Source organism: Anabrus simplex, chromosome 2 (genome assembly GCF_040414725.1).
Source record: "Anabrus simplex isolate iqAnaSimp1 chromosome 2, ASM4041472v1, whole genome shotgun sequence".
NCBI classification, from domain to species: Eukaryota; Metazoa; Arthropoda; class Insecta; order Orthoptera; family Tettigoniidae; genus Anabrus; species Anabrus simplex.
This window is the reverse complement of record NC_090266.1, coordinates 997,095,128-997,116,468: the sequence shown is the minus strand read 5'-3', so window position 1 is coordinate 997,116,468 and position 21,341 is coordinate 997,095,128. Positions and strand designations below refer to the sequence as shown.

The 21,341-nt window shown below is 40.2% G+C and overlaps 1 protein-coding gene across 2 annotated transcripts in view; it reads right to left on the bottom strand.

The window, feature by feature from the left end:
• The window catches only part of LOC136863239 (uncharacterized), a 150,292-nt gene that overhangs the window by 75,825 nt on the left and 53,126 nt on the right, over positions 1-21,341 (bottom strand). The window contains exon 1 of one of the 2 annotated variants that reach the window (XR_011017786.1): positions 12,805-12,915. The exons of the other annotated variant lie outside the window; for it this stretch is intronic. The gene's annotated coding sequence lies outside the window, so the exon portion shown is untranslated. Of the gene's footprint in view, positions 1-12,804; positions 12,916-21,341 lie in introns of those variants that run through there. 2 annotated transcript variants of the gene reach the window in all.

Genomic DNA, 21,341 nt, shown 5'->3' with positions numbered 1-21,341 from the left:
CCAAGTCCTCAGCCTCTTGAAAATACTTACGGTTACGACACTTGGAATGTACTTTAAAACTAAAGAAACATGTCTTTTTTGTTTTCGGAAAATCCACTAGGTGAGGGTGGAGGATGGGCTGATAAAGGGGTTGAATTCTTTTTTAGGGATACTTATATCTCAAAACCTGAAGATGTTACAGATGTGGAAATATGTATTTGGAATATCCTTTAAAAATAAAGATTTTTTTACCTGAGAGAATACGTTCTCACGTGTACAGTTCTATGTCGCATGGTCACCTTAGCCCCAAAAGGCAATACCACAAACGTGGTTTACAAAGAGTTTCTGGTGTAAATAAAACTCAATTTTTCAGTGAGGTTTTATACTTTAGACATTTTCAGATAATGTCTTAGTACAGTACCGAGGAACGATTACTTTAACAAATTACGAAATCCACGCGAGAAGCCACGGGTAACTATTAGTGTGTACATAAAGTTCACCGCAGATCGTACAGCACACAAAATTAACGTCTTTCCCATCACCGTCAACTGCAGGCTTGAATACCAACCAAATACGACTTTTAAGTTTAGGATGCAGTTCAGAAGTCTTGTATTGTGCGGTTTTTAGTTCGTTTGTTTCTTCTTTTTTTACTTCACGTTCTTTTGCCATGGGTTCTCTTCTTTTGGAACTACAGTCCACATTCGTTTCAGATAACAGAATAGACGGAGAAGTCAAACTGAAAACCACAGCAAACTTGATCGTCTCCACTCGACCGTAATGCAACGCACTCCGCTGACACGCAGTACACTGTACTGTGACCGTATCGGTCATGTACATATTTATTTTTTAATTATTTGAGGCGATGAAAACTTTTGTTAAGCTCCCTTGTCCATATTACAGAAAATTGCATTAAGTTGCACCTGTTTGCACAACGCCTCTAACTTGGTAAACATGAGTCCGTCATAGCTGGAGGATTCCCAGCGAGAGAGAGAGAGAGAGAGAGAGAGAGAGAGAGAGAGCGCTACGAAAAGTGACAAGGAAAGAAAATCAATACTAATAACTCCGCCCACTAAAAATGGCCGAAACACGGCAATGCCAACGTGCAAGCTTGATTTGTATGGTAAGATTTCGAGATATGCATAACAATTAGTAAGGGAAACCTCGGCATGTCATATGTTTTCATAATAGGCCTATGCCAAAATTCGAGTTGTTTATAAAATGTTAACATGTGGAAAATACGCTACCATCTGATTATATAACCACTAGTAGCGTACCCACGCTAACGAAGTACGCAGACTACTCACGGGGGATCCCCGTAAAGGCATCATTTTGATAATAAATTTTAAATAAACCGCCGATCGATGCGTGTTCCACTCATAACAAGGGTACTTAAGAGTCTGAGTCACGCAGTTGAGCGCATTACCGATGACATACTGTACAACACGTAGAACCATTAATTTTTTTAAAAATGTGGTGGGGACTGACCGCCGTCTATTGTGCGTGTAGGGGTAATGTTATAAAAGGGGCAGCCATGATGACACAATATCCGCTTGACGCGAAAGATTGAAGGCAGACCCACGGTCCGCTGGTGTTCTGACCTTACCTGTATTTGGGAGTAATAATATACATTTTGCAAATACGCGGTATGAAAAAACTTGTCCAAATGATAGTATTGAAAGTATTTAAGTAACGTGACCGCGAGAACTGTGTTACAGTTTTGAAAAATTGTGTTTTGAGTGACGCAACTCATTTCAACGTCATTAGAGTTGTCACAGTGAAGAAGATGACCCTGGGATTATGAACATGCTCAGCAGGAATATCAGTGGATTCGAACCTGTGATCCACGTCAGCGCCATGAGAGGCTAAGCGAGAATAGGGGCCTTTTCCTGGGCCCGAACCATGGATTTCACGACATGATGATAAGTACAGAAAATATAAATTTTTATCTAAATAAATGCACGGTTACGTAATATGTAGATCACATAAATTAGGTTAGTAATGTAAATTGCATGTATTCTTGAATGAGAGAGAGAGAACTTGTGAGTGGTCTTCATATTGTTTATATATTCATATAGATGGGAATTAAAATTCTATTATACGGGCTAAAATTTCGGGCCTGAAAATTATAATTTTAATGTAATGCATGTACTTGATTTAATGGAAAAATATCAGTAAGTCTGAGAGTGCTTTAGACTAGGTGGGAAAAATGTAGATTTATATCATTGATGATTTCAAACCGTAATATGTATATTTTATTTTATGGAATATTCAAGCCCGTTTTGGTAGTGCATGGTGACAGTGTCTTCAAAATGCACTATCGGCATAATAATCATGCAGATAGGAAGGCACTCTTGCTTTAATGTAATTTTGCATGATAAGAATATGTAGATGGCTGTATTAATTGAGGAGCATCTTTTCAAAACGTATTAAATGCACTCGAGGTCAGAATACGTTTTAAAGCGGTTTCCCTCCAATTGGGATATGCTCTTTAACGCTGTTGAGTTAGATCGGGTCATTTCGTATTCTTTCCCATAGGAATTCAGTGTTGAAAAACATGATTAGGAACAAATCGTATTATGTGCACCACGGCGAACGGTTCAAAACGCATTATGTTCACGATAATGTTTCCCAGCCTGCATTTATCCCGCTCTTTTGTTGGCTCTTCCCGCTATTTTTATATCGTACTTGAGAGTGTGGTATTGCTTGCATGCCCGTTCACTTTCGATTCCCATGGAGGGCTACTTACCCATAGGAGAGTGTTTCCGCGGACCTGAAAGTAAAAAAGTGGTTCTTCCAGAATATTTTCCGTACACAGTTTAACATTGGATTTGGGACACCATCCACGGATGCTTGTAGTTACTGCGCTCGAATGCTCTTTCAGATTAAATCTGAAAAAGGTAGTTTACTAGTTGACTTAGGAGCGGATCAAATTCGCTCACAGGCTTTTCACAAACGTATGAGGAAACGACCTGCTGACACAATGTCCTTCTGCTTTGATTTGCAACAGGTACAACTACTTCCTAAATTATCAATTGGCGAAGCGTTCCATTCGCGTCAAATATCATTTTACGCACTGTGTGTTAGCGATGTCATTATTCAGAATCCAAAATTTTATGTATGGAATGAGACTGAGGCTGGAAGAGGGCCAAACGAGGTGTCATCAGCTGTTACTTCGTTTTTATATTAGGTACATTTCGATAAATCGATCACCTGTATCAGGCTGTTCGCAGACGGATGTGGAGGCCAAAACAAGAACATGCATGTTATCCATGCTCTAGTTTACTGGCTACAAACCAAAACACCCGCTAACATTTCCATGATTGTTGTCATCTTTCCTGTCAGAGGACATTCCTTTTTACCCGCAGACAAGGTTTTTGGTGTTTTAGAAATGTTTCTTCGTAAGTGCTCTGACATCGTTACTCCCGAGGAATACAGACAGATCTATCAGTCTGTGGGGATTGTAAAACATCGAGGAAAAGAATGGTTATCAGGGACTACAAGATCCTCGCCAAGCATTTTAAGAAATTGGACGGGATTAAAGAAATGAAGACGGTGATTCTGAAGAAAAGCGAGAAGAGTGGTCAGTACCACGTTACAGTAAAAATGGAACCGACGTACAGGTTTGATGACCCCTCAAAGCCATTCGTAACCCTTCTGAAACGAGGCATAAGGCATGGCCAGGTACATGAACCTCCCGTAATCGATAAACCGAGAGCATTACCAGGCGCTAAGAACTGGATGTCGAGAACCTGCTGAAAACCAGATTTGGAGACAACTGGAAGGAGTTCGACAGTTTACACTTTTATGTTTCAGCACTAAATATTGGTTTAACGTCAGATATTGGTAGGCCAACTCATGATGACAACTGTGACCGTTTGCATGAGGAAGAAGGATTACTTGCAAGACTGTAAACATCCATATAGCATTAACAATGTGTTAATAATAATAATAATAATAATAATAATAATAATAATAATAATAATAATAATAATAATAATAATAATAATCTTAATTTATTGTACATGATGCGATGCTGCTAACAATAAAGTCAATAAAAATCTTTGGGTCAAATGAACGTTTCAAATCGTATATTGTGAATAAAAGGTTGTATCAAAACGTATTTTGTTCAGTGAATTGGTTCAAACGTATTAAGTAAAATTTTATAATTAGAATGACGCCTTCATATATTGGGAAATTATTTGAATCATGGTGATTCGGGAACATAACCCCAATACCTAGATTTTGCCGTTTAGAATTTTGACATGTCTTATTTCGTTAGGAATTAAAACGTTTTTTAACTTCCTATAAAATTATAATCTGTGCACTTAATACGATTTGAAACGATGCTCCTCAATTATATGTGCAACTTGTGACAAGCCTGGACAACGAACAAACGCCCTCCCATTTTAGATAAATGTTTTCCCATTATGTCACGTATTCCTTTTCTGTAATATGAGAATAATATTATGGATACGTTTAAATCCATATTTGATTTTTTGTCTGAGTTCAAACTGTAGGAAAACATAGACTGAGATATTCTATGTAGTCGGATGGACGTGAACCGGGACATTTTAAGTCCATGGGTGTGAAATTGAAAAGATGAACAGTGGCTTGATATTGAATTAAAGAATTGTAACAGGGCAGTGAATTAATAAGCCAGTGGAGCTTTGGAATATGATAAGAGGATATCAGTTGAAATGCTATTATTTACCAAGATGTATTTTCAGGAGACGGTTTGTCTCGCCTTGAGTTTGTTGACAAGAAGTGATCTGCGGCCGCCCATTATTAGGTGCGGTTCTGCGTTGTATGATTTATGATTTTAGAAAGAGTGAGCGCTAGCAATCCCTTGTTAGGAAGTAAACTGCCAAGTGTATTGTTCAAGCCTGTCCACTACGACTGAATGTTTGGGGTTTCGCATAAACCCAATTACATTTAAAGGATTCTTTTAACTCGTTCATGTATATATCTATAAAGAAATTAAATAACTGGAACGCCAGTATTATTATTGAGTTGTTGACCTTATGAATAATTGAGATAGGGAGTTTTAGAGACCCGTTTGTCGATGGCATCTTGGTGATCATCGGTTCGAACTCCAAGGTAGACCATGGATTTTCTTTGTCACACAATATTTCTTTTACGTTATACAGCCAGTTGCATGCGTTTATTTGTTTATAGTTTGTTTTAAAATATGTGTACATATTTTTTTGAATACGCTCCTTGAGTTGTGTTTATTTTATTTGGATTCCAAAACGGGTTATGTCTCGTTATTTGCCATCGGATTCATTGTGCTGTGGGTTCGATTTCTGGACCCAACATCAGTCAAATTTTATTTTGATGATTATGATTTTATCCACTCGTGTTCGCTGGTTCTTTTGTTTACTTATTTAGTAGTATAATAATTCAGTTAGGCGACCACTCCAAGTTGTCTCCAATTTTTCGCATAGATAATTGTTTCTTCTAATAGTGAAGAAGGATTGTAACGAGAACCGTCGCATTTATAAGGATATTTATGTTCTTAAAAAGAATTTTGTACCGATTATTTAATGTAATACTTATTGCCATGTCAAAAAGGGAACGGAACAAACAACTTCGATATTTAATCGATAAATATTAACAAATATGAATTATAAATGTTTTTAATGAAATGAGTGACATCTCCAAATTTGTATTTTGTCCATCGGACATTGTATATTTTATTTTCATTATAGTAGAATTATTCAGGTTTAATTTCAATTAATCGTGATTTATGAGGGAATAATAAATTGGATTTTGATCTTTTCTTTGCTTTTCATTTTGCCGGAAAAACATTGCATCCTAAATTTCCCTCCGTTCATTTATGCCTTTAAGTTAGTTTATGATCTTTTGTCGCGAACGCACCCTGGCCCTGGGAGGCCGTTGGTTTATTTCTTTGGAACGGAGGAGTGCAGTTGATCCTTGCACGGTCGAAAGAGCTTTTGCTCACCCATCACTTTGAAGTTTATTTTTTCTTCGTTTTCCTAGATGAGGTGGCATTTGACTCTAGACTAGAAAGGTCCCATACCATCTGTTACGGGCTTACCCGTGGAAGGCAGAGGTGAAAGAAGGTGCGTGCTGGAATGGGTCTAACTACAAGGCCGAAAGATGAATTAAAATTCCAATAAAGGTTATATTTTCAATAGGCAACAATATTTAACAAATTTTCACTAGGTGAAATAACAATAAAAACACAGGTACAATGATAATATTACAAACGAAAGCACAAGTTCAGGGGTCTTTCCAAATTCTGGGCTTCGAGCCCCAATTTCACAATCCTTGAGTAACTAGCCCAACTTTACCAAATCACACATTTGATCAAAGGGCAGAAAACCCCTTCATTTAAGGAGCATTAGCTCCAAAAACCATATCTGGCCTCCTAGAGGCTCTTTACCACATCAGAAAGAGCTGACCTGCTCTCAATTTTCCAAGCTTATTAAAGGCACTGCCAGGCTTTTACACATGATTGCCATCAAGGCACAACTTACAATGAAACAGGGGTATCTAGTACCCAGCCTACTGGGCCTTAATAGAAAAATAACAGGTTAACTTACATGGCCCTAAACGCAAAAAGAATGGAGGCGTGTATCAGCACTCCCAAATATACATTTTAAAACCTAAGAGGCACTAGGCCGATGACACAGGGGCTATTCCCAAACTAGGGAGGTGACTCGTATAAGAAAAATTTTAACACATTAAGGAAGAGTAGAAAATCGGTTACGAAAACGTAGTCACCTCCAGTCAAATGAAGGGGAGCTCGAGAGGGTAAAGCACTCTCTAACCCGAATTACAGTTAAAGATAAATGAAGTTTTACAAAGACTGAAAAAGGTTTGCATTTTTCAAGAGATAGGTTACATACTAAAGGTTTCGGACCTGCCCCGCGGGTTAAACTGCTGAGCTAGCAAGAAATAAAGATGTTAAACGGCCATTACCTTGTTGAAGAGCTGCTGCCCGGATGAAGAGGCGCTACCCGCCCCTGCTACACTTCCATACACTAAACTAGATGTTGTTGAAGTGGCGAGGAGCCGTGAAAATCAGCAGTTTTTAAACACTCAAGGAAGATTCGAGACCTTTCATGAATAATTAAGACACACCCACTACATTTTATTGGTCGCTTAAAGTTACACATCAAAATCGAAAAAGAAACCTATGATTAGTTGGAAATTAATTGCAGAAATTACTGATTGGCTAAGTTCAAAACTGGCGGAAAGAAAGATTAATATTGCCAACCAACAAATGAAAGAACAAAATTTAGTAAAGACAAAAACTTCTGAATACAAAATTTCTTCAAGCAAGTTCATTCACTTCGCACCAGGGTGCATAATCCCAGTTTTACAGTAGAGACATCTATGAGAGAATGTCCACACTTCTTGATCAATAGAAAACAAAATACGTTGAAATACACACAGTACTGACAACTTCGTAATCACAAAATTTCCGGTAGTGACATCTTCTGAGAAAACTTATAAATTGATACAGTTGTTAAAGTTCAGAGTTTCTCCTGTAGAGGAGTACTTTGCGGCGGAAAATTCAAATGTGCGGCGTAGAGGTGTACCAGCCGGTACACCATCGAACGCCTTGGCGTATGGTGCTATATGGCGGTAGCCCGAAATTATGGGGACTATGATAATGTCATGTGGTTCTATGGGGCAATGGCGTGGGTGGTATGGTTGCAGTACACATTGAAGCAGTCAGCCCATAGAACTACCACACCGCTGTCCTTGGCTCACCGCGTACGAGTGACATAGCGCTGCCCAGAATGGCCAGGGTGATGACATCACGGGCTTCGTATGTTCGAGCCTTTCAAAGCCCATTGCAGTCTATTGCCGAAGCAGCTCATGGGCTGGGCCGCTCTCCAGGACTCTGGTGCACACAAGCGAATTAGTTATCGTCCTTAAGACACTCGTGCACCTTCGCGCCTATAGAAAGCGTGATCTGAACCTGAAATCTAGTTCATTCCCAATAAAGGAAAATTAGTTCGTTTCCTACAGACTGTACTGATTGATAACTAATACAGTCAAATCTGGTGTTACTTAAATACTGTAACTGACACAGAAAAATTATTCCGTTGCCCTGATATTACTTTGATTACTGCTATCACCGCTGATATCTATTTTCTTAACTTCACTGTCTACATTACTCAGACACATTGATTAACGGTTCCTTTGTCAGGTCTGATCTGACTGCGATGTGGCCTGATATGTGCACGATGACTCGTAATATTCAAAGAGCATGCTGAGGCCTCGGTTCTCCTGTATTTAAAATATCGCCCCTTCCACCGGCCCCGTGTGAATCCCCGGCAAACGTTAATACCCCTTTGCAGCGAGACTTAGTTCTCCTCAACGGGCATTCAAAAATACGTCATTCCCTTAATATTTTCATAATTATTACAAGTCATAGGTCCTAGGCGCTTGATAAATTCCACCATAATTTATTACTATTTTCGATTCGCTCCAAATGGTCTGATAATGGAAATCGGAACTTTTTCCGAGAGGATCCCAGTACTGCACTCCTCATATTTTATTGGCCTTCGTTGGTAATTGGGAAGTCCAGAAAAAATTCAACACTCTCTGTCTCTTTTAGCGGCTCACATCGCTCCCTCTCCAGTGGCGCGCTTCCAACTCTGTGCTCCTGTCTGTTAACTGCGATTTTGCTCGCTCGCGCTTCTTTATTCATGACCCGGCGAGTGCCCTTCGCACAGTATATGTGCTTAAAATGGCAATTAGTTCACTGCTTGATATGGTTCACTATGGCGCTGGGTTCATACAGACTTAAGAAATTATCGATGGTACTCACGAATGTGTCGAGTTACTTGACGCACCGACGAACGACCAAAAGGCTTTATTTCAATAGTAGTAGAGGGGCTGGGCGAGTTCTAAAACAATGGGAGCTGAATTAGCATTTTTCCCACGAGGTCATTGACCCTGGCCAAGGTCATTGACCCCATGACGTCATGACAACGTGACCATGACGTCACAAGCACGTGGCTTTGTTTGTAAACAACAGCACGTGCTTTTGACAGCTGTCATCTTGACAGACCCTAACCTTACTTTTTGGACAAGTGAACGTCGCAAATCTCACTGCTGCCATCTTGACAGGTCCTAACCTTACGTTTTGTGAACAAGTGAACGTGGCTTACCTCACTGCTGCCATCTTAACCACGTGGGCGCGGAATTTAAACGGCTGTCAAGATTTCAGCTGATATCTTGACAGGCCCTAACCACGTGGACTTGCTTGGAGCGGATTTTGAACAAGTAAACGTAGCTAACCTTACTGCTGCCATCTTGACAGGTCCTAACCTCACTTCTGCAATCTTAACCACGTGGGTGCGGAATTTAAACAGCTGTCATCCTGCCATCTTGACACGTCCTAACCACGTGTACTGGTTTGTCGCGGATTTTGAACAAGTGAACGTGGCTAACCTCATAGCTGCTATCTTGACAGGTCCTAACCCCACTGCTACCATCTTAGCCACGTGGGGCGCGGAACGTGTGACACCATCTGCAGGGGCGTAACTTGACACAGTACCTTCCCGGCACAATCTTGGAGGGGCCTAACCTCAGAGGATTATAAGTTTTAAGGCTAGCTGCCCATCTCGACATTCCCCGTCCCAACACCATCTTAGAGGAGTCTAACCTCAGAGGATCCTATTTTTAAGGCTAGCTGCCAATCCGGACACCATCTTGGAGGGCACCCTAACCTCAGATGATTATATTTTTATGGTTAGCTACCCTTCTCGACATGCCCCTTCTCGACACCATCTTGGAGAGGTCAAACCTTTTGGGGCTTAGTTTCAAGGCAAGATTCCCTTCTCGTCATGCCCCTTCCCGAAACCATTTTAGAGAGGGCGTAAAACCGAGTTTTAAGGCTAGCTGCCCTTCACGACATATGTAACGGCTCGTCACATCACCGGCATCTACTTCAAGGAAATTCGCCATGCACATAAACCTCATCATTCTATTACTGTTATGGACTCACATTCATTACGATAACACGCCGTATTTCTCTCTGCAACTGGGACTCAATAACCTCATCGTAAATATTCATTGAAAATCCTATAGTCTCTACGGACTGCAGCTCTATTCATATTCGTCATCTACTATCCACTGACTATCTTCTATCCCGCTCGTACGTCTGATGACGTCACACGATACTGTTTTGTTTGCTGCGCACGCTTCCGTAACATCTGGAATATTCCCGATGTGTTTCTCCTCAATTGTTTCCCCTCTACACAATCGTATATTAACCAGGTTTCTCTCCTTGTTAATTGAGATGGACCTTAGCCTGCATGGAGGATGGAACGCCAAACATCGTCTCCGTCATTATGGAGCTGTGCACACGAGTGCCTTTCCTGTGCTAGTACAATCAACGTCGAGGTGAGGTATGACAAACATTTCGATTCTTTCCTTTGAATTTGGAACTTCTGAAGTAACAACTTTTCCTTTGGAAATTTAATTTGGGAGCATGGCATTTTCTAACCAAGTCTTTACCTTCTTTTTATCTACGAATTACACCAAGTTATGAACTCAGGTGCAACTCTCTCTCGAGCTGTGCGTGTTCTGTATCTAGTGCTTCGCGAGTCCTATGCAAGCCTAAGCGTGAATTGTGCTTCGGATTCATGTTTATAATTATGCGAGTTTGAATGAGACTGTCGTGGAATAGCTTCCTTGCATAACTATGTATTCGCCCTGGTCGATGTGGTGATTGACTGATAACAGATGCAGTTCCTATCTGTTAATTTACTTCGGTTCGTTCTATGGACTTCACTTCGGAGGACTTTTGAATTGTATCCTGTGAATTTAATTATTGCGCCGTTCCCGCGTCCAGGTTGGATCGCGTAAGATCCAGACTAGCTCCAAGACAATATCAATTTCCAAAACGCAGACGAAATTCCGGGCTATGGGTTCCGAAACGAGAGGAAACAGCGCCGTGATGAACTGTCGGATAAACAAAACCTATGCAACGGACGTCTCCTAGTCGCGAATCCGGTTCGTTTCCAAATATTATAGCATAATTCTTAATCTATATTCACTTAAAAACTAAATACTTATCCTTGGAAGTCATTGAAAGAATCATTAATTTTATACAATACTATTTATTAAAATGAAGAAAATCTTAAAAAGTACTTTAAGTGCTTTGAATATCATTAATCATCATCGCCATATGACCTATCTGTGTCGGCGCGACGTAACGCAACTTGCAAAAAAAAGAATATCATTAAAGAAATAAATAATAATTAATTGATGTCGGATCTCATCAATTGCTTTTAAAGTATTTTAAAAATTAGAGGCCTCCAACTAATTAACAAGAAGAAACATAGTCAAATATTCATAATCTTGATTGGGAGTAATTGAAAATGTCTGATGCAAACTATTTGCATTGCTATAAACACAGATAAAATCAGAATCACGCTTTTATAACCTTCTTTCATCATCACATAATCTGGTCCTACAAACTTTCACTTGATTTAATTAATTAATCCCTACTCAATTCGCAGTATGACAAACTCATTTGCCAGTAGCTAACCCATTCAGTCATGAGGGATATTATTTGTCAAAGAAAACTTTCTTCTCAAATATCACAAACATTTCACATGTCTTCTATAACTTCTCCGAGTTATCAATGCGGTATTTCATTGGCATTTAAGAAAATATAACTCTCTAAGTCATTCTTCTATTTAAAATAAAATAGCCGAAATGGTATTACTGTTATTAGTTGAATTGCTTATTAAATAAATATTAATTTCAAAAGAATATACTCTTAAGTGCCAGTTCAGTAATTTTATGTGCCCTAATATTCAGCTATCACTCACATCTAACAGGTATATAATGTAATTCAACTATATATTAAGTAATCTGGTTTGTAAGAAGACCCTGTTACCATCAACCTTCAATTATGAATAATGTTATGTTATATTATATAATGAAAATAAATAAGCTTTAGAGCTTGTCTTATCAGAATGAGAATATCTGTGGTTAGGTATTTGTATAGAAATAGGTTACAGTCATGCTATCATCTGCGTATGGAATCATTTTCGATGATCAAATAAGTAGTTGTTAAGTTAGACATGTTATATGGATCGTAAGTAGTACTATATAAAGCTTTCTGAAGAATTAACATACGTTTGAGAACCATTATAATTATTATTTATCACAAATAGCGTTAATTAACCTAATTTCATTGCTAGAAATTATCTATCTCTTCATCTACGACGTAATAATAATCATCACCATCATTATTCCTCATACCATTCTACTATTCTTCATATATAACTCGTTTATTTCATATAACACATCTCATGTCACATCCTAATACTATACCAACATAACAATTCATCTCAACCTGACGCATGTCACTCTCTCATCGTTAATCATCCATCTAAATATGCTATTTTGTTCTCAAATTTTCCGCAAATTCCAATTATCATATCATGTCTTCCTACGACGTCATAATAACCTATCTACGATCTCATTTCATCTCAGCTTAATAGTACATGCCTTAATATAAACCTAATGTTAACCACAATATCGCATAATATCGCATTTACATGAATTAACCTCTTTTCATTCACCATTGGCAACATTTCGAAAACAAACATTAAATCATCACTGGTTAATCACTTCCTATATCAATGGACTTGTCTTTCATGTTAGGTGATTACCTAATAACCTCTGATAATGTGAATTCATTTGACTATTCACGCAACGTCACTCTTATAGGACACTTAAAATAGCACTTCATATAAATATTTCAAGTAAGGAATATAAATATAAAACGGCACTTTGCAAATAAATATTATCTGAATTACTTACTAGAAGAATGTTCTTAGTCAAGACTTATCTTTTTCTCCTGCTTTTGTAGCTGCTATCACATGTCCAGCTGGCTAGGACATGCTGTGTTCGGGTTCACGGCATCGTATTAGCCTCTCGGGAATGTTAGGGATGGTCTTCGCTCATCTCCGGTCCTCATGGGCTGGACTTGTCGATCGTGTTACCATCATCTAGGTAGCCTCCGCCTCTGCACGTCTAGCACATGACGTAGTCGGTTTCTTGCGCAGTGAAAATAGAAAAGCAGATCAACATGGTCATTTTCGTCATCTTCTGGAAACAAAGCCTACTATGATCTATTTGGTAATCTGCAATTACTGCTTCTTATATTATGATGTTTTACAGTCTTTCAATAGGTCTAGTAAGACTTCAATTTAACCGTAATATAATCTTTCTATTCCTTGCGCGACAGTTGTCATTTTTCCCGCTAGTTATTGATATTGAATTCCTTTCGTTATATATGTCTTCTTTCCGGTATCTCGTGACGTAGCACTGAGGTACTCTGCCAATTAGATCGAGCATTTTTATATTATGAAGTGCTATAAATTCTATATCACCGATGACTTGTACTATTTGCGAAGATGTTTACTATTATTTATCTTCAGCTCTATATATTTCTCTCTTCTCAATCAGCCTTCTTCCAAATGCTTCGTGTATTGCTCTGCTAGTATGTCTCTAGCGAAATCGAAATTTTTTCAATAACAAATTTTTAACAACATTCCGATGTCGTCTTTTCTCACCGCCTTTTGTCATTTCTTCCCTTCTTTTACCTGACGAAGGTATCATTCTCTTAACATTCATACACACGTTGACGTTCTATATCTGGCGTTCTTACGGCATAGTCACCATTTTTGCTCCGGATAAACTTCATTGCAAACAGTGAAATTACACATTATGTCACATTTTTTTGTATTTCCTGCTACTCTTATTAACTTCTCCATAGGAAGGCATATTTTCCTTTTTACTGCCTCCTCCTATCCTTTCCTAGTTCTTTCTCTCTTACTTTTTCTCTCGTAGGTTTTATCTTGAATTATGTTGCAAATTTTAAGGTTAACGGTTGGGAAAGTACCATATTTGTATGGTTTCCTGGTCTTTTGTGGAAATTTGTAAAGAGTTTGATTTGTTTCAATACATTTGTCTTCAAAATTTATTGTGATTTTCTCTTGTTTTCTAATCTCAACCTATCATGTTCCTTGCTTGACTTGACACACTCCGTTATTCAATGCTCATATGCACAGTTTCCACTGCGCTATCTTTTAGTAGGGCGAGAGTACAATCTGTCTTGCTATTTCGAAACTACCATTATTACCACGGCACCTATTTACCCATCTGACGAAACTGGATGTTGCGAACTGTATAAACATATTCACCTTGATACTTCACGGTGCTATAAATTATAGGGGACCTTGCCCTATTAATGTCATCATTATCATTAATATGAAGTTATCATTATTTTGTATCACCCACTACACATAACACCATCTTCGAGGGGGCATAACCTCAGAGGATTATGGTTTTAAGGCTAGCTGCCGTTCTCGACATGCCCCTACGACCTGAAGACCCTAGTTTTAAGGCAGTATCCCCTCCTTGACACTATCTCAGAGTCGGGCCTAAATAAATCTATAGCTCTTTAGTCACTGTCATGTACTCCTGCGCGACAACATTCCGTCACCTCGGATAATAATAATACCATGTAGCCTCTGCTGATCAATCCCGGGATCCTCTAAACCGGAGGCCACAACGCAACTGCATGACCAATACAATTATTATCTTGCAAGTAACGCAAAGCATAACACACCGAAGGCCTGCAGATTACGAGGCGTTATGTAGTTAGTATGATAAATCCTCTCACCCCAACCCGATTTTATGTAAGTTTTGGCGCAAATTTGGTCTTTACAACATTAATGTTGTCTGAAACCTGTCCGCTTGTTCGACTGGACGGATGATAAAATTTGAGGACTGATCCTATTATAAAGGAGACGTGCGAGATCCAGCATGAACATTGTTCGCTGACGTCACCGGATGTGATAACTCAGCAATACATGGGTATTATCTGACCTTGTCAAGACACTAGCAAGCCAGACTCCTCTATCCTATCATTTAGAAATTGCTTATCGTTATAATTGTTCTTTATATTATGTTTGCAGTAAATATGGCACATGGCCTACTAGCCTGGTGTAAATCCATCTTCAGCGGCTGGCGACAGTGGGATTCGACCCTACTACCTCCTGGATGCAAGCTCATACTCACACCTCTGACTATTCCTGTCGGTACGCCTCTGTTAATAACGAAATTAAACTAAACCCTATAGCACAACAGCCTCCCGAAGGGGCCTTGGCCTACCACGCGACCGCTCTTCTGCCCGATAACCTGCAGATTACGAGGTGACGATTGTCAACATATCATATAATCTTGCCCATAGCAACATGTCCCCTTCCTGTTACCATCTTGTAGCGCAAGAGGTGCCCGAAAGGGAACTCCTGCGCGACAACAATCCGACACCTCGGATCGCAGAGGTGAAAGAAGGTGCCGGGATGAATGGGTCTAACTACAATGTCTAGAATTGAATTTAAAACGTAAACTGAAGGTTATATTTTCAGATCACAAAATTTAACAATTTTACAGGTACAAGTAGCAATCATTAAACAAGTCCAGGAAAGACAAGATTGGTGGTATAAACAGATCGTGGGCTTCAAGCCCTCACTTTACTTTTCCTGAGCTCCTAGCTCAAATTTACAAAAGAGCACAAATTGTACAAGGGCAGAAATCCCCTAATTCAAAGAGCACTTGCTTCCAAAATTACAACATCTAGCCTTCAAGAGGGATTCATTAATCTTACAAAAACCTTGCAAAAGAGCTAACAGGCTCTCAGTTTTCCAAGCCTACTCAAGGCAACATCAACTTACAAATTCTGGACTCTGAAGACACAACTTACAATAGGAAAACGATTATACAGGGGTATTTAATACCCATCCTACTGGGCCTTCATGTAAAAGGAATAACGGTTAAATAAATGACCCGAACAACAAAATGAATGGAGGCGTATACTTGCACACCTATTTATGAACACTTAAAACCTAAACGGCACTCGGCCGATGAAACACTAGCTATTCCCGAACTATGGAGGTGACTCGTATCAGAATAAATTAAAACATTACGGAAAGGAAGAAAACCAGTTACAAAATGTAGTCACCTCAAACCAATATGAAGGGGAGCTCGAAAGGGTACATCACTCTCTATACCCGATTTACAGTTAAAGATTTTATGAAATTTTTACATTACATTGCATTTTTAGGAAAACTGGGTTACATAGTTAATGATTCGGACCTTTCCCTCAGGTTAAACTGCGGAGCTAGCAAGAAATAAAGATGTTATGTGGCCATTACCTTGTCGATGTACTGCTGCCTGATGAAAGAGGCCTCCTGCTTTGACACACACACTTAGTAAGATGACGATCAATTGGCCAAGAGACGTGAAAATCCGCAGTTTATAAACCCTCGGCGAAATTTCGAGACAATTCATGATTAAACTAGCCACACCCACTCACTTTTATTGGCCACTTTGAAAGTTACACTCAAAATCGAAGAGGAAGAAGAAGAAGAAGAAGACAGTAGAAAATTAATTACAGAAATTAGGGATTGGCTAGATTCAAAACTGGCGGAAATAAAAGGGAAATATTGCCAACCCAAAAATAAATGAGCATCAATCAGTAAAAAACTTATGAATACAAAACTTGTTTGAATTATAAGTTCTTATACCACTCACCAGGGTGCATGATCATAGTTTTTGGTAGCGTCATCTATGAGAGAATTCCAAACTTCTTGATTAATGGAAAACAAAACAAGTAGAAATTCACACAGTTCAGGAAACTTCACAATAACAAAATTATATCAGATTTTAGTGGTGACATCTTCAGAGTAAATTTCTAAGCAGGTATAGTTTCAGTTTCACTCCTTTGCCAATAGGGGAGTTCTTTAGGCGCTGTATTTGAATGCGCGGCGTTGGAGTGTACCTCCCGGTACAGACATCCCCCCCAAATGACCTTCCTGGGGTTGACACAGAAATTTTTTTTAAAAAATATTACCAGTTGAAGAAAATTTTCTAAGTTTTCTTTATTGATAGGTAGAAACTTGTTAAACTCCAGCTTTAGAGTGTCCTTGTAGTCAAACAATGTTAAATACATGTGAATATTTTTGACGATAAGTCCTGCCGCCGCTGCCGATATCCAGATGAGGTCGCCCGGACCCCTCAAGTACCCTCAGATAAACCTCTCCCGCTACTATGAGAGGGGTACTTGTGCTGATGGTCGCCGCAGATTAAAAGTGTATGTGAAGTCCCCAGATGCGTTGGCGGTAGGGGCACCGTACTTCAGCCTTAGCCGGGAAGATGCACTCCGGCGCGCCGTTCAGAAGGAGACCTTACTAGAGCGAAGAGGGCCCTTTCTTCTCTCTTGTGTCCCTCACAAGATGTTACCGTACGGCGGCAGCCAGCTGAGGGGGCACTGAAACAGTAAGATCTCGGCGACAGAAAAGTGTTGTCTGAGACTTGAGAGTACGATCTTTATTTTTGATGCTGAGGGGTGGGCGGCGTGGTAAGTGTTCGTATGACAATGGCGTGGGTATGCAGGAGACGGGGCTTGGTTATGGCCACTCAGGAATTGACAGCAGGAAAACCAGAGGGGAAGATCGTACATAACAGGTCATATACAAAATATAATAGCATAATCGGGGCAGAAGGCCTCGAGAAATTATTTTCAAAAAATATAACCTTCAAACTCCTGCTAAATTTTAGCGGCTATGAATATCAAAGAAACTAATTATACAGGTTTAACCTGAGAGAGGTGGACTCTAAAGATCCTCTCTGTGGCTTGATTGCTCACTAATAAGGTAACGGGAGTCAGAAAATCCAAAATAATGCACGGCCCATGAAATCCGGGGGCAAGCTTGCCCGCGGGAACAAAATTCCTAACCATGACTTGATCTTCGACTTTTAAATTGGTGGGCCTCCGTCCACGATCATATCTTTCCCTAACCTTTTCATGAGAAGCTTTCAGGTTGTGCTTAGCCTTCTTCCATAGATCCCAAAAATTATCGGGATCTATTGTCTCTGGAAGGATATCATTAAGTGACCAAAGGTTAGAGATCGGCGAGTTAGGCACAAATTTAAACATCAGAGAAGATGGAGTGAACTTATGGGATACTTGAACTGCCGAATTCAAAGCAAAGGCCAACCAATGCAGAGACGTATCCCACCTCGAATGAGCTTCATGACGAAATGCAATGAGAGCCGATCTCAGATTACGATTGACCCGCTCAGCCAGAGATGACTGAGGATAATACGTCAAAGTAGTTACATGTGATATAGACAGATCAAAACAAAATTTACGGAAGAGGTTGGAGGTAAACGCTTTAGCATTATCAGAAACTATATATTGACAAGGACCAAAAGAAGCAAAGATGGTATTTAAACAAGAAATGGTGGACTGAGCGGTAGCCAGCTTAGTCGGAAATAACCATGAAAACCTAGTGAAACCATCTACACACACTAGAATAAATTTGTTGGCGCTCCCCTTTGATCGGGGGAAGGGTCCGACGTAGTCTATATATTGGCGTTCCATGGGGCGCGGCGCTTGGTGAGATAATAATAGACCTAGCTTGGTGGACAAGGTGGGTTTACTAAGCAAACAATTTTTACAAGCTTTTACCAATTCGCGAATTTCATGGTCCATACCTTTCCAGATAAACATCTCTCGGATCTTTTGTCGAGTTTTGAAGATGCCTAAATGCCCCCCTAATGGGGTCTCATTATAGTACTTGAAGATCATAGGTACAAGAACCGCTGGTACCACAACTTTCACCTTTTGGTCATGCCTCGACGGGCAACACAAAACCCCATTCCTCAATACCTAAGGGACGACATGTTCCCCAGAAGAAAGGGTTTCAATAATAGGGGTCAGCACAGGATCTTCACGTTGATTTTTTTCAATATCCCTAAACAACATGGCGGCATCAGTTAGAATGGCATTTACACCCGGAGGTATGGGCGTGGGAAGAGAAGAACTATCTTCCTGTTCAAAAGTCTCCACTTCATGAGCAAACATGCGGCTTAGTCCATCCGCAACATTTTCGGATCCTCTTATATGCCGAACATCAAATTGGAAGGCAGAAATCCTGATGGCCCAACGGGCTATACGACCAGTACAAAGTGGCCTGGCTAAGACCCAACTTAAGGCTTCGTTATCTGTTTCCAGGTCGTTCTTGACATGTTCCAGATAGAGGCGGAATTTCTCTAATGCAAATAAGACTGCCAAATCCTCAAGTTCATAGATGGAATATTTGGCTTCTTGAACCGATAGTATCCTAGATGCATAGGCGATGGGTCGCCTTCCGAGTTCGGTTTCTTGAAGAAGCACAGAAGCCACAGCCGACGACGAGGCATCGGTTTGAACGATGAATTTCTTCGAGAAATCAGGCATAGTAAGGACGGGGGCGTTGCAAAGAGCTAATTTCAGGTCTCCAAAAGCGGCTTGCTGAGACGGCCCCCACTCAAATTTGACGCCTTTCCTACGCAGTAAGTTCAAGGGTGCCGCTCCGTTAGCGAAGTTAGGAATAAATTTCCTGAAGAAATTCACCATGCCGATGAATCTGGCAATACCTTTCATGTCCTTAGGCGGTTTGAAATCAAGTATGGCCTGTGTCCTAGACTGATCGATCGAAACACCATCGGGCGAAGCAATATGCCCTAGGAATGACATGGAAGGTTTAGCAAAAGCTACCTTAGATAACTTCACAGTCAACCCGGCCTTACGAAGGCGATTAAGGACCTCTTTTAGATGATCAAGGTGTTCTTCAAAGGTCTCAGAAAACACGACGACATCATCAAGATATTGGTACAAGTATTCAAATTTGATGTCGAAGAAGACCCTATCTAGCAGTCTCGGGAGCATGGCTGCCCCCGTGAGGAGCCCGAAAGGCACGCGGTTGTACTCATACAAGTTCCAATTCGTGGCAAAAGCCGGTAGATCTTTTGATTCTTCGGCCAGAGGGATCTGATTGTACGTCTGATTAAGGTCTAAGATGGTGAAGAATTTAGCTTTCCGAAACCATGAAAAACAAGAGTGAAGGTTGGTAAGAGACACAAATTGTAACAGCACTTTCCGATTTAAAGCCCTATAGTCAATCACAAGCCTGAAGCCACCTTGGGGTTTCGGAACCAGCAAAATGGGCGACGAATACGCCGATTTAGAGGATCGAATAATACCATCCCTTAACATCTGATCGATGATCTCCTTGAGAGCTTTCATTTTAGGAGGAGATAGCCTACAAGGTGGAAATCTAACCGGGATCGAATCCGTAACCTCAATCTTGTATTCAATAAGGTCAGTAACGCCAAGAGTATCGGAAAATACATCCGGAAACGACTGACACAACTAACGAATACTATCAGCCTGCTCCTCAGGTAGATGTCTAAGGTCTAACAACATCTCATCCTGGCTAGGCGAAACAGATGAACATGATGCAGAATTACACTTAAGCAAAGGAATTTTACAGTTATTAGCAAACTTGAAAGTGCACGACTTGCTCTGAATGTCGAATACTAGACCGGTATAAGATATGAAGTCTGTTCCTAATATAATGGGGCACGACATGTGCTTAGCTACAAACAGCTTTACTTTCCAGGTGAATTTAGATATACGAATTTTGGCAAAGATGAAACCTAAAATTTCTAATGGAGAGGAATTAGCCGAAATGCATTGAACCGTTGATGAACAATAATCAGAAAATTTACAGAGTGAGTTTAATTTCGAATACCATTCAGCCGAAATTATAGAAAAACACTCCCAGAGTCTAATAGGGCGGTGACTGGTTCACTATTCAACTCAATTTTGAGAAAAGGTACCATTGCGGGGGGTCTCCGCCGCAATCCTGAGGCATTCTTTAGGATCTTCAAATGATAAATTAGAAGAAGCTTGATCCGTACCTGAGCTTTCGCTGGGTTTAACAGGGGCTGAGCCTGGAAAAGATGAACACGCCGACTCAGCCGATGACCCTAGTCATTTCCTATTATTCGAGTTCGCGGAAGTTGCACAAGAAGTTGAACAGGAGTGGGTGCTATTGGCGTTAGGGCAATTATTGGCGATATGAGAATACGAGCCACATTTAAAACATCCTCGTGATGACCCTGCCCCATTCTTTGTCCCACTCGATTTTATTACTGGGCACTTGTTCGCAGATGATCCGTAGACCCACAAGCATAGCATTTGCGGGTGGTGAATGTTCGGCGAGGTGAAGGCTGAAAACTATTAGAGGATTGAGGGGGCTCCTTAGCGACTCTTAATGTGTCGGCATACCGCACTCCTTCGGCTGATACCGCCATAGTCTCCAATTCTGCAAACGTTTGAGGACGCGACGCGAAACACAAATAAGACCTATAGGGTGGGGAGATGCCCTCAACAATGATCTGCACGATTTGATCCTCAGGGAAATGAAGAGCGAATACCCTGGGGTAGAACTTATTGTCCT